This window comes from Colletes latitarsis, chromosome 2, assembly GCF_051014445.1.
Source record: "Colletes latitarsis isolate SP2378_abdomen chromosome 2, iyColLati1, whole genome shotgun sequence".
NCBI lineage: Eukaryota > Metazoa > Arthropoda > Insecta > Hymenoptera > Colletidae > Colletes > Colletes latitarsis.
In genome coordinates, this window is record NC_135135.1 from 19857559 (window position 1) to 19870791 (window position 13233).

The following is a 13233-nucleotide window of genomic DNA, read 5'->3' on the forward strand; positions in this document are numbered from 1 at the left end:
AAGGCTCGTCGTCTTTAGAAATATCTTGCCCTTGTAAATTCCGCATTACAAAAGCCACCGTATTTTACACTGGCGGGAATAGGGTAAAACTGGCAAGGGTATGAAAGGCTTTCGCTGAGATTCGAGTCGTTGAAAATAGTAGCCTGTTGTTGCTGAGAGCATTCCTCTCCTTTGTCGCGGCGAACAGTTCTTCCTAACGGTGCAGATATTGGCCGGCGTTCAGCGGAGACGATTTATTTTAAAAGATTAATCGTTGCTTGAAAAACGAATTTTTTTGCAAATAACGCGAAGACTAATTTTTGTTTCGGAAAATTTTGATCTTGTTATCGTTCTTCCCCAGCGACAGGGTAGTTTATTGTTTCCTCGATGAAATTTCACAGAATTCGAAATAGGTTATATTTACTTCAGGTTAGGAATGATTATACTTCTTGTCGAATTTCAAAATTGCTCAAAAATGAAAACGTTTTTTTCGGTAATTTGGTTCAAATTGAACAGTAATAAAATGTTATGTAAAGTTACAAAATAAATTAGTGTTTAAACCAACGATAATAATAACGTACAGAGAATATGTACATATCTGTGTAAGATTTATTAAGCAATTACTCATTACTTAAAGAATAGATTTTAATTATTTCCTGGTAACTTTGATTACGTTTTGTAACACCGAGTATATTGCAGTTTATTTTCAACAAAATTAGTATAGACTTTGTGCATACAAATGATTGTGTCAAGTTGCGTTTTTATCTGTAATATATGGACTGTATTACATAATGTGATTTTGGTAATATATCAGAAGCTATTTAAAAAACAACTTATTTTGGCTTCTCTCTTTAATAATATGAAGATTAATTCGTAACTTGAGGAACAAATTCTAAAGATTTAAACTAAAAAAAGACAATGTTGCTACACGGAAGGAAAAGTTTACGCGAAAATTTCTCGTGTTTTCTTGACGAGAACAACAAAAATATAAATATCGCTCAAGTATTGTTTAGAGCTAAATGCATTACTCGTGCAACTTTCGAAAATTCACAGAAATTACATAATTACGTTATCTGCTCTCTATTTGCGCAAATACTTCATGCTCGGTAAAGGAAAAACGCACGAGGTTGAACGCATCATGTGACTGGTGTGCATTAAAGTGAAATCGAGTTCTTCGAATGGATTTCCTAAAACGCTTACAAAAGCCTCGAAAGAAATCAAACTACGTGCACAATAATTCCTTTTCCTTTGTACGTAACAACCAATTTTATTTACATTATTGACCAAACGTTTCGCTAAAAGGCGTATTATTATTACGTATGCACTGCGCAAGTAGCCGAAAGGAAACAATTCGGTGGCATTAATAACCTTTAGCAGCGTCGCTGTCGTTCGATCGTGGCATTTTGTAGCACAATAACGTACAACAAAATGGCGCCAGTTTTCTCTCGGTTATCTCAACATAAGATGAAAACAAATAAAGAAACGGGAGGGAAAGCAGCGATCGGACGATAAACAGTACATCTGAGAACGTACTGTCAAAATTTAGAGTCAATACGTTATTTATATTTTGAGAAATCTTGACAACCAGTTCGAAGAACCCGGTTTCGAGGTAAACGCATTCGATCCTGCCACGATGCGAGCTTGAACAATCTGACAGATTTTCAAACATATTCTGTAATTTCGTTGCTTTTCGAATTTAAAAATAAAACTTTGGGAACACATTTTTACATAGTTAGACTTTCCAAAAATGTAAAATAATCAAAGTTGTTCCCCTTAAAGGTACTTGTTAACAAAATTTTTATTTAAAATATCGGTATTAAAACAAGAACAAAACACAATTGCACTGCACAAAGTTGATTACGGAATTCCAATTGTGAACTTTGTTAGAATATACACGATTGATTGCGCAAATGGAACTATCGCGTGTCGCGATATTCAACTATAAAGTAGTTTTTTTTTAAACTACTTTATCCAAGTTTACGTCGTTGAAACGCGCCAACACCGATGAACTAACCTTCGCAAAATTAGGTATACATAGAAAGCCTATCTTAACGACCGGAAACACAATCAGCAGAATATCTGCAACCCCCATATTTCTATTTAAAAATAAGTTTCACTCTCTTTCGTAAAATTCCGCTACTTTTCTTTAAACCGTCGTCGTCTCAACAATTTTTTTTTTTTTGCAGCATGGTGGACCCCAGACAATATTTACTCGAAGCTGTACCATCTTCTTTCTTTCGAAACGATTTTTTACTAAAGTATAAATTTTCTAGAAACACTTGTAAACAGATGTGTAATTCAATAATTGATTTATGGTCATAGAAAAATCAAGCAAAAATCTATTTTTAATATTTTTTCAGCATCGCGGGCCCCAGCCATTATTTAATCGATTTTTTACGAAAATATAAATTTTCTCGAAACACTCGTAAACAGGTGTGTAATTCAATAATTAGTTTATGGTCATAGAAAAATCGTCTCAACAATTTTTAATATTTTTTCAATATCGTGGGCTCCAGCCATTATTTACTCAAAGTTGTACCATCTTCTTTCTTTCTAAACGACTTTTTACTAAAATATAAATTTTCTAGAAGCACTTGTAAACAAGTGTGCAATTCAATAATTACTTTATGGTCATAGAAAAATCTATTTTTTTTTTTTCAGGAAATATTTTAAATGTTGCCCATTTTTGGACCCAGGACGAAGCAGTTTCAATGCGTTTCCGTATTCGTCCGCACAGTTCGTGGAGATGGCTAAACGATCTGTTCGTTTCCGCGAGAATGATCGAACGATTAGCATCGCGGAGACATTGCCCCCGGAATCTGAATTGAATAAATCGGCGTCACGCTCTAGGAAACCTTTTCGCAGAAAGTACTCGGGGGTACAAAAAGGTTTCGTCTCGGTTTCTCTCCCGCGCAATCCCCTTAACGCGAGTGGATCGAACTCGGTGCATGCTCGGCGGGTGCTCGAGATCGCATCTTTTCACGAATGGTCTCTCACGTGATACCACTATAATGTCATACGTCGTAACGATCGCGGCATAGTAATAGTCCGGGAACGAGCCTGTCACGCTATAAGCCTTTACACAAATTCATTCAGCACACGTACACACACGTGCGCCGGTGAAATCGATCGGATTAATATTCTCATACTGTAAAACGCCGAATGGACGACCACCGACGATCCATCCTCCTCTGGGCCCCCCTCCGTTTGGCTTCCATTTTTCCACCTGAACGCATCAGAAATTCGAAAAACTAGACACGATTTCAATTTAGAGACTCTCTTCCAATTTCTATCGATCAAAACTAGCTGATCTCGAGGATTTATTTGTTGCAAAAATTACCAGAACATACAGGGTGTTCGGCCACCCCTGGGAAAAATTTTAATAGAGGATTCTAGAGGCCAAAATAAGACGAAAATCAAGAATATCAATTTTTCGACTGAGGCCTCGTTAAAAAGTTATTAACAATTAAATTAAAAAATTTCAAATCGTTCTGAAAAAATTATTTTCGGTTGCGGGGGTCAATTACAATTATTTTTAGTGAATACACATACCCTCGAAATCCTACGCATTTTCGAGAAAAAAATTCAGTACGTTCGGAACTTTAAACGTTAATAACTGTTTAACAAAGCCTTCATCAACAAATTGGTATTCTTGATTTTCGTCTTACTTTAACCTCTAAAATCCCCCATTAAAATTTTTCCCAGGGGTGGCCGAACACCCTGTATACGGTGATACGTAATACGAAGTAATGGCGAACTGGAAGTAAAAACACAAACAGGTTTCTAATAAATAAAACGTAGAAGCTCGGGAGGATTTGGTTCATGGAATCGACCTTCGAAATTGGTCGTGATAATTCTTTTTATATAGATTTCGAAGGCCGTGGAACAATTTCTCTGTTTTAACGCAACCAATACGTCCTCTTTTATTACATGATCGTTCTTTTTTTACAGTGTTCTTTATCTGTCGCGTAAAAAGAGAATTGAGCGAATATCATTATACAAGGTGCGTCACGCGGTTAGGACAGGGCGTATCGTTTGCTCCGTTGTGGATGAAAAAATGATGGACAAAAAAGTTGAATGATACAGCAAGGTCTAACTTTTTACGACCTCGTTGATTTCATAAGTGTAACGATGCTCTTGCAAAGAACGATACGCTCTTTCAGAAAATAAATAAAAAAAAAAGTAGAGCTTTTTCCTGATTTCCTCATCGATATTCAGTGATATACACGACGCCTTTTTTTTATATCGATCAAAGTTTCTGACGCGGAATGTACAGGTTTTCCCGCGTAACGCGTCGAATACTCGTCTCGAAAAAAAGTTTTGTAAAAAGAATGCGGACGTAATTTCATTTTCATGATTATTAATAATCAAATCTACGCTCGCAGGACTTTAACCTTCGATGCGTCACGATGTTGAAGATTTATAGTATCGTTTAAAATCGGTGTTCTTTCATTTTTGTCTAGCACGTCAAGGTCTGCCCTGAAGATCAATGAATATTGCATTTTCGAAGCATAAAAAATTCGATATTTATCACCCGACGTCGCGGTGTCTGCAAAATTCGAACGATATTGCCATCAATGGCGGCTCGAATAAAACAACTGCGGGAAGACGATGTTCTTGTCATTAAAAATAGCCAGTACAACGCGACCATGAAGGAGTCTAGTTTCAATATTTATAACCGCTATATCAGCAATTACAACGCACGCTGCCAGACGAACGATTGTAATTTCTAATGTGCAATAAGCAAATTTTTAAATCTATGGTAATAGGAATCAACGAATAAAGCCTCGAGTGGCCAGGTTCGAGCGAACTTTGAATAAAGTTTGCCTCGATCTAGACTTGCCCGATACGAGACTGTCGAAAAACACGTTTTGTCTATAGCTGACAGCGTTATTAATTTGTGCGGCCAGAGTGAAGTTGTAGAGACGCTTAATTACGAACGATACGTGGCAAAATGGTTTTTCTGGGACTGTAAACCTTGCAAATGGATTTTCATGGTCGTACACTCTCTTTTTTCATGACACTATTGTTCAAGGAAACTTCCAACGTTCAGTCACGTTGACAAATTGTACTACGTTTATGTTTAATGCACAATATAATAAACGCAAATTACGTTTCAGGGCCCTGAAATCACGAATCTTTCTACAAGGATACGACATTAAGAGAAATTATTCGTATTTGGAGGTCCCGTGGTTCAGATGGTTCTTCGTTCCAGGATATTGCAGATGGAATACACAGGGGGTTCGGCCACTCCTGGGAAAAATTTTAATGGAGGATTCTAGAGATCAAAATAAGACGAAAATCAAGAATAACAATTTGTTGATGGAGGCGTCGTTAAAAAGTTATTAACGTTTAAAGTTCCGCCAGTAATGAATTTTTTTCTCGAAAGTGGGTAGGATTTCAAGGATATGTCTATTGACCAAAAATGATTGTAATTGACCCCCGCAATCGAAAATAATTTTTCCAGAACTATTTGAATTTTCTTTTTTCGTCGAATTTAGGCACCTAATTAGATTTTCGATAAGGGATTTTTTTCTCGAAAGTGCGTAGGATTTCGGGGGTATGCGTAATGACCAAAAATGATTGTAATTAACCCCCACAACCGACAATAATTTTGTCAAAATGATTTGAAATTTTTTAATTTAATTGTTAATAACTTTTTAACGAGGCCTCAGTCGAGAAATTGATATTCTTGATTTTCGTCTTATTTTGGCCTCTAGAATCCTCCATTAAAATTTTTCCCAGGGATGGCCGAACACTCTGTATGCAGTATACATTTCGCGAGTGTTTTTTAATTCGCGAGATCGGATTCTGGCAGGTTTCACCCAAAATATTTTTCAAGTCCATCGTCGTGACGCAAATTTGGATAAAGCGTTACCGAAATAAATCTCAAGACACCTCGGAGTTTTGACGAGACAGAAACTGTTACAGGGAGCACGTAGGCGTGAGAACCGAGCGTGTGCGAATATTTGGAATATCGAATTTGAATCGGGACACTCGGGACTTCGTAGTATCCTGGAAATTTCGCAAGAAACTACACGAACTATCCGAACTCTCCGAAGCATTTGCGTACGACTGCAACCGTTCGCATACTTTGGAGTTATTCGTTTTACGAAACACTGCAACACTCTAAAGGGATCGATCGAATTTCGTCCCGCGGAAAGAAAAGATCGAATTTGGGTTACGTAACCGGAAGTTATCGTTTTCTTAGAACGCGATCCGATCGTAATTCGAAAAAGTGATCCTCGATCGAAGTAACAGTCGTTATTTGACGTTCTATCATCGCGTCAACGCGACTTTTTTTTTTTATTCCTAATTCTCGCGGCCAGCGTAAATTATAGCGTATGCAACAGCTTGAAAAAATAACTTCGAGGAATAGGAGATTCGACGCCGGAATTGATGATTATGTAAAGATTTATTTTCACAGCGTTATCCAATATTTGTTCGCGGACCATTCTAGCTACCATAAATTAAGGTACAGTAAATACCCAACGTTCTGAAAAAAGAAAATAAATTCATAAAATAGAAGGTTTAGATACAGTTTAAATCGCTATAATAACGAACGTGCATCGAGCAGAGAAATTATTTCGACGAAAAATAATTTCTACCCACGCTTTATTCACTGTTTCAGAGACGATACGGTAGAAGTTGCTAACGTCGTTGCACTACATATTATACTAATTTCTTTCCAACGAAAATAATCAACAGCGTGGACAGGGTGGCTCGTTGTGTATGAGACATGTTTTATCAACGTAACAACGAAAATAATTAAGAAATAATAATGGTGGCTCGACTGTCCGAGAGTCTGTTGATTAATGGACTATTCTGCTTCTTTTATCGGACAACTGCGTTTACACGTATCCTGGGACGAAGCAAGTAAAGTAGGTATCCGAGGCATCATCGTTGAAATGAAACGACCGTTCGAATGTACTACACTTAACCCTCAATTTATAGGATAGATTGGCTCGATAAAAGATCCGTGTGAATCGGGGCTAACATTTATATAGAAAACAGAAAGATAGGTTCAAGGCTTCGTTGCTTCTCGATATAGCGCCAACGATTTATTTCTATACTTAGTACGTACGATTTTTGTATGCAAAACACTTGTTTCTTAAAATGGAATTTTATTTCGTTAAAATTTATTCGAATTAACCCTGGAACATTCTTCCGTTCCCTGGACAATACAACAAAGACTTATTGTCTCTGATGTAATAGTATATTAGTATTTATAGCAGTTGGGTAGAAAGCCCGCGGGTTGTTTTTGACCTAAAGATACAGTCAGTTAATAGACCTATTTGAAATAGGTCCAGGATTGACTTACGTAAATGAAATTTTACACCTGATAATTTGCCCTTAGTAAAACAATGATTATTCAAGTTAAACATGCTGCAACGATTATTTGTCAACCCCTTACCGTGCAATGGCGAGTCTGACACAAGTTCTTGAAATCAAGTTTATGAGGCTACTCGACCTCGAAAGTCTTGCATATTAAAATCGACGCACTTTTACATTCACGAGGTTTTCGTAAAACAAATCTATCCTTTTTGTACGAAGAAATTTAAACAAAATTAAATAGTATACGTTTAACACTTTAACTGCCACGTCACCCTTATAAGGGTGACAGAATTTACAACTATGATACTAGAAAAATTAATTCTCAAGTTAAGATGAGGTTAAGTTGAGGGAAATAAATTTGGATAGAATTTTAACAAGGTTACACAAATAAATAGTGAAACATATTTTAGGTTATGTAGCTTGCAATGGTCTAAAATCAAAATTTTTACTGTTGCACAATATTATGGGTGATAGGACTTACTACTATGATATTAGAAAAATTAATTCTCAAATTAAGACGTTGGGGGAAATTTTGTATAGAATTTTAACAAGATTACAAAAATAAGTATTCTCAAATTAAGACGTTGAAGGAAATTTTGTATAGAATTTTAACAAGGTTACAAAAATAAGTAGTGAAACAAATTTTAGGTTACGTAGCTTGCAATGGTCTAAAATCAAAATTTTACTGTTGCATAATATTATACGGTTTTAATATCATGTGTGGCAGGACTTACCACTATGATACTAAAAAAATTAATTCTCAAGTTAAGACGTCAAGGGAAATAAACTTGGATAGAATTTTAACAAGGTTACGAAAATAAGTAGTGAAATATATTTTAGGTTACATAGCTTGCAATGGTCTAAAATCAAAATTTTACTGTTGCATAATACTACACGGTTTTAATATCATATGTGACAGGACTTACCAATATGATACTAAAAAAATTAATTCTCAAGTTAAGACGTCAAGGGAAATAAACTTGGATAGAATTTTAACAAGGTTACGAAAATAAATAGTGAAATATATTTTAGGTTACGTAGCTTGCAATGGTCTAAAATCGAAATTTTACTATTGCATAATATTATACGGTTTTGATCTGGCAGTGAACGTGTTAATTATTTGGACTCAAATCGTACGAGTTAACGTAACGTGTACATTTATAATTTCGTGCGGTCGGTTATCGAAGGAGGATATCTGTTTCGCGGAGATCGTTTCGAGTAGTTCCCCGAAAACTGTCGCGTTCCTCCCTTCGCGGTCCGCGACTTTCACGGCGCCTCCAGCCGTGGCATTATTATCTTTCCGTTTCCCGCGGGAAACGTCCTACCGCCCCCTGTTATTTCAGGTTGATTCTCCAGTTCTATTTGCAGATACACGGCGAGAGAACATAGCGGTGGCATTTCGTAAATCTCGCTCGTTTAACCGTATCGGGCGTCGTAGGAGTCTTTGAGGGCTGAGGTGACGGCTGGTTGGCGGCTGCTGTCTTCTTACGTTGGCGCGATAAAGCGAGCCGCGTGGGTAGGGCCAGGGGGGGTGTCTGGCGGGGCCCGGGATTGACGTCATACGATGACGTCAACCAGGACCGTGCCGAAAGCGCCCAGGAACCACGTCCACGCGGCGAACTACGCTGCCGAATTATCCTTACCCCGTGCTGTGACCTACTACGCGGCTCGAGACACGGAAAAACGGGACGAAATGGATCTGTTACCGCGACAACTAAACCTGATGCACGTAATAATGCCTCGATCACGCTTTTAGATCCTCTTCGAAAGTAACTTCAATTTATAGAACGGTATAACATGGGGTAACGAAACTTATACAATACTGTACACCTTTGGTTTCGCGTTGACCACTTTTATTTCTAACTACGATTTTTTTAATAGAATCGCAAGTCACTGGACACTTAATCGAACCGTGGAACAGAAAAGAATCGACTATGTGGGACTAACGCTTATTTATTCGTTGCATCAAAAAGGAAATTTAAGTCGAAGAACGATTGAATGTGACAAAGATAATAAGGCTGTTTAAGGAAAGCTGTACCTTAATTTGCATTCTTCAAGGCGCAATTTATACGACTCTAAACGTAATATTTTCCGAGTTATTCTGCTACTAACCACGATTTAACCTTACTTGAGCTTGGATAGCATTGAATCATAGGACGTTGAATGCGTGCTCTTTGTTTGTACAATAAATAGACTAGCTTCTGTTTTTTGCTGCGACGATTAATATTTTCCGAGATGCTCGGCTACTGGAGTACTACAATTTGACCTTACTTAACCTTGGATAACATTGAATCACAGGTCGTTGAATCTCTGCTCTTTGTTTATACGATAGACTAGCTTCGTTCGCTATCACGAAAATATATTCTCATGGAATTTAGAGGGGCCCAGTGTGCATTTCGTTTTATAATAATTTATTTCTTTGCCTACGTAGGTAATAATAAAAGCTGCCCGTACACGAGTCGCGAGTTCACTCATTAAACGAATCGCCCTCGCTATTCAGGAAGGCGTGCTCGACTTCGGGCGCACTATTGTTTCCGATCGCGAATTTAAAAAAACAACAACGAAGGCTACACAGGCCGCCGGTACACCGAAGGTGCAAACTTCAGGGGTCGATAGAACTGAAAGGGACGGAAAGGTCTTAATAATCGTACAGTCCTGCAAAACAGCCTCCGTACAGTCAACACACCACATCAATTTTACACCGTTCGAGGAAGCGGAATAGTTTCGACGATTTCCTTATTCGTAAAACTAACGTTACCCGATGTATTCGGCTACCAAAACATTGGAATCGGAATGCTTGAATCGTTACGTCGCGTCGCGCGTCTCGTCGCTTCGAATGCCAAGAAACAGTAGGCATTGTCCTAACGCCGCTGTAATTGTATATCTTAGAAAACGTTCTGTGCGAAGAACTACGCATTCAACGACCGCCTGATGATTCAATGTTACTCAAAGTTAACCAAGGTCAAGTCGCAGTATTTCAGTAACCGAATATCTTGGGAAATATTCGCTTCGAGACAGGTACCACCTTGATACTTTTGTCCTAAAAATTCTTTAATTCTTTTTTCTGATCAGTGTCAATTTTGGCCTCCCTCTCTGTTCTAACGTATACAGGGTGTTCGGCCACCTCTGGGAAAAATTTTAATAGGGGATTCTAGATGTCAAAATAAGACGAAAATCAAGAATACGAGGCTTCGTTAAAAAGTTATTAACGTTTAAAGTTCCACCCGTAATGAATTTTTTTCTCGGAAATGCGCAGGATTTCAGGGATATGTCTATTGACCAGAAATGATTATATTTGACCCCCGCAGTCGAAAATAATTTTTCCAAAACGATTTGAAATTTTTTTTTTCCGTCGAAAAATTTCACACATTCTCGAATTTTTTTCTAAAAAGTGGGTAGGATTTCGGAGGTATGTCTATTCACCAAAAATTATTGTAATTGACCCCCGCAACCGAAAATAATTTTTCCAAAACGATTTGAAATTTTTAAATTTAATCGTTAATAACTTTTTAACGAAGCCTCCGTCAACAAATTGGTATTCTTGATTTTCGTCTTATTTTGGCCTCTAAGATCCCCCATTAAAATTTTTCCCAGGGATGGCCGAGCAGCCTGTATAATTAATTTCTACGTTTTTCTTTTTACGAAAAACAATGGCCCAAACATAGCACGTTAGTGACTATGTAAACAAATTTGAAAAGTAATTGAACTTAATTTACTTTGATTTCTCGTACGTTGGACCGTTTTGTACCGACTTGTGCGACTGACTGTATCCCCCGGAAGCTACTAGCTCCGGAGTAACGCGGCTTTTTTAATTTGTAAGTTAATAGTTCTCTGTGCGACTGTACGCGCTGTAGAACGACTGATATCTCGCGTCGGCGACTAATGAACGACCTCGCGATGGATACGTCTTGCTTTAGATTATTCCAGTTTACGAGCCCAAATAGCATATCGTTTCGCGCGTTTGCCACGAAAAAAAAAAAAATGGTTCCACATGATTTACAGCATACATTGTCGCGCCAGGAGCTATTGACTTACAAATTCGAAGGCTAAATACCTCCGGAACGATTAGCTTCCGTACGCTTGTATAGTTTGAACTTGTTTGTTTTTTTCAGTGACGTCTATGAACCTCTAAGGTCTGTACACAACAGTTTATTTACAACTTCGTGCGCGTACATGGGCGCGAAAAACGCGATAAGAACGTTACTATTTCTGGAACACGTCCCTGGAAGTCGAAATATCTTATGGTAATGTAGATACGTGTGTCGGCGATTATAAAAATTATCATTCGTTATAATAAAACGTAAACTAAATGGAGGGATAATTAACTTGTGTCACATTCGTAATTACCGATAGATATTTATTCCTCGTTGCATAATGTCGAGCACCGCCTGCCTGGATAAAATCGGCAATCGTCGAAACAGAAAAAGTGCGGCCGTTGAATTTTTATTTGCGCAGCCACTCGAGGCGCGCGGGCGGTCGACGATCTAACAGGTCGTTGCCCTAATAACAATAAATAGCGAATAAAAAATAAGACGTACAGTGCATCGTTCGATCCGTTAGAATTCAACGCCGCCTTCGAAGCAGAAACGATCTTGCAATATTTCAACGGCCGCTGTACCCTTGAAACGCGACGCCGTATATGCGAAATATTTCGTAAAACCGTAGCTGTAAGTGCCGGTAATTACGAAAATTGTCACGCGTTATAATAATATAGAGAATAAGTGGAAAAATATTGGCACTGGTAATTTTCATAATTACCGGCACATGTTCGCTCGTCATCGCCTAGAGTCGAGCATTGTTTGCGTCGCGCAAACCCCCGACGCTTCCTTTCATCTTTCGAAAACGAGCGAGGCAAACGTAATCCAGCTTCTTTTACCTTGTAAATAAAAGAAGCTGCCTCCGAGTGGTATGTCGCGTGTCTCGGAACAGTCGATTCTCGACGCTGTGTGCAACCTCGCCTTGAGATCCTCGGCATAAACAGAGCATTTAAATGTCCCCGTGCTAAAGGGTTTAACGCGCGGAATCTCTTTCGTCCCTGATACTCGATTCGTGGCTCCGAACCGTCCAGAAACACGAAAATACCCGGCGTCGAATAGGAGTCACTTGAACGTCGAGCTCCGTTCCAGAAAATATTGCGCGTTTCAGGCACCTTTGCTTCCTTGTTATATTTAAAACCTTCTATAGGAATAATGCACGCGTATTAATACGTCGACGGAAAGCTCTTTCTGTGCTGAATCCGAAAATATATCTTGCATTTGTTCGCGTTTTCCCTGTTCGTTTATTTTTAGAGGTAAGTTCGCCGAACAAATCAAAAAGTTTCTCCGCTTTCGCGGCAATATTGGAAACGAGACTGCAACGACGCGGCTCGAAACTCTGTGGTAGCGATAGTTCAACAGCGATGACGACGGACAAACGCGACGTGCGTAATTTTTTGCATGAAAAGGAACGACGCGTCGCTGCAAAGGAATGCAATTAGTTTAGAACGACGACAGAAGACCCGTGAATCATCGCGATCGAAATTACTTTTTGTTGTAACAATACTTTAAACATCGTTTAGTCTTCGCGAGTACTTTGTATTTAATATTGTGGCGTCACTTCCCGTACTCGCCACCAGAGGGCTACGCTCTTGTCTCTCTCGCAAGCGCTCGATCGACTATCCAAAATCCCGTCGTCTGAGACGGGGCCTGCTAGGATTGTCTTATTAATTAATTAATGAACCCACTAGCAATTATATTATCCGGTTTCTTGGTTGTACAACCATTCCTGAATAATTTAATGTGATGTGTGTAATTGATTGTTTAAACACAGATTGCCAAATTTGCTTTTTGCCTCTGTAACGCGCGTTTTCAACTTAGTATTATTATAGTAAATCTAAAAGCTAAGAAAGCTATATGTATACGCGGAAGCGGAAAGCGTGAA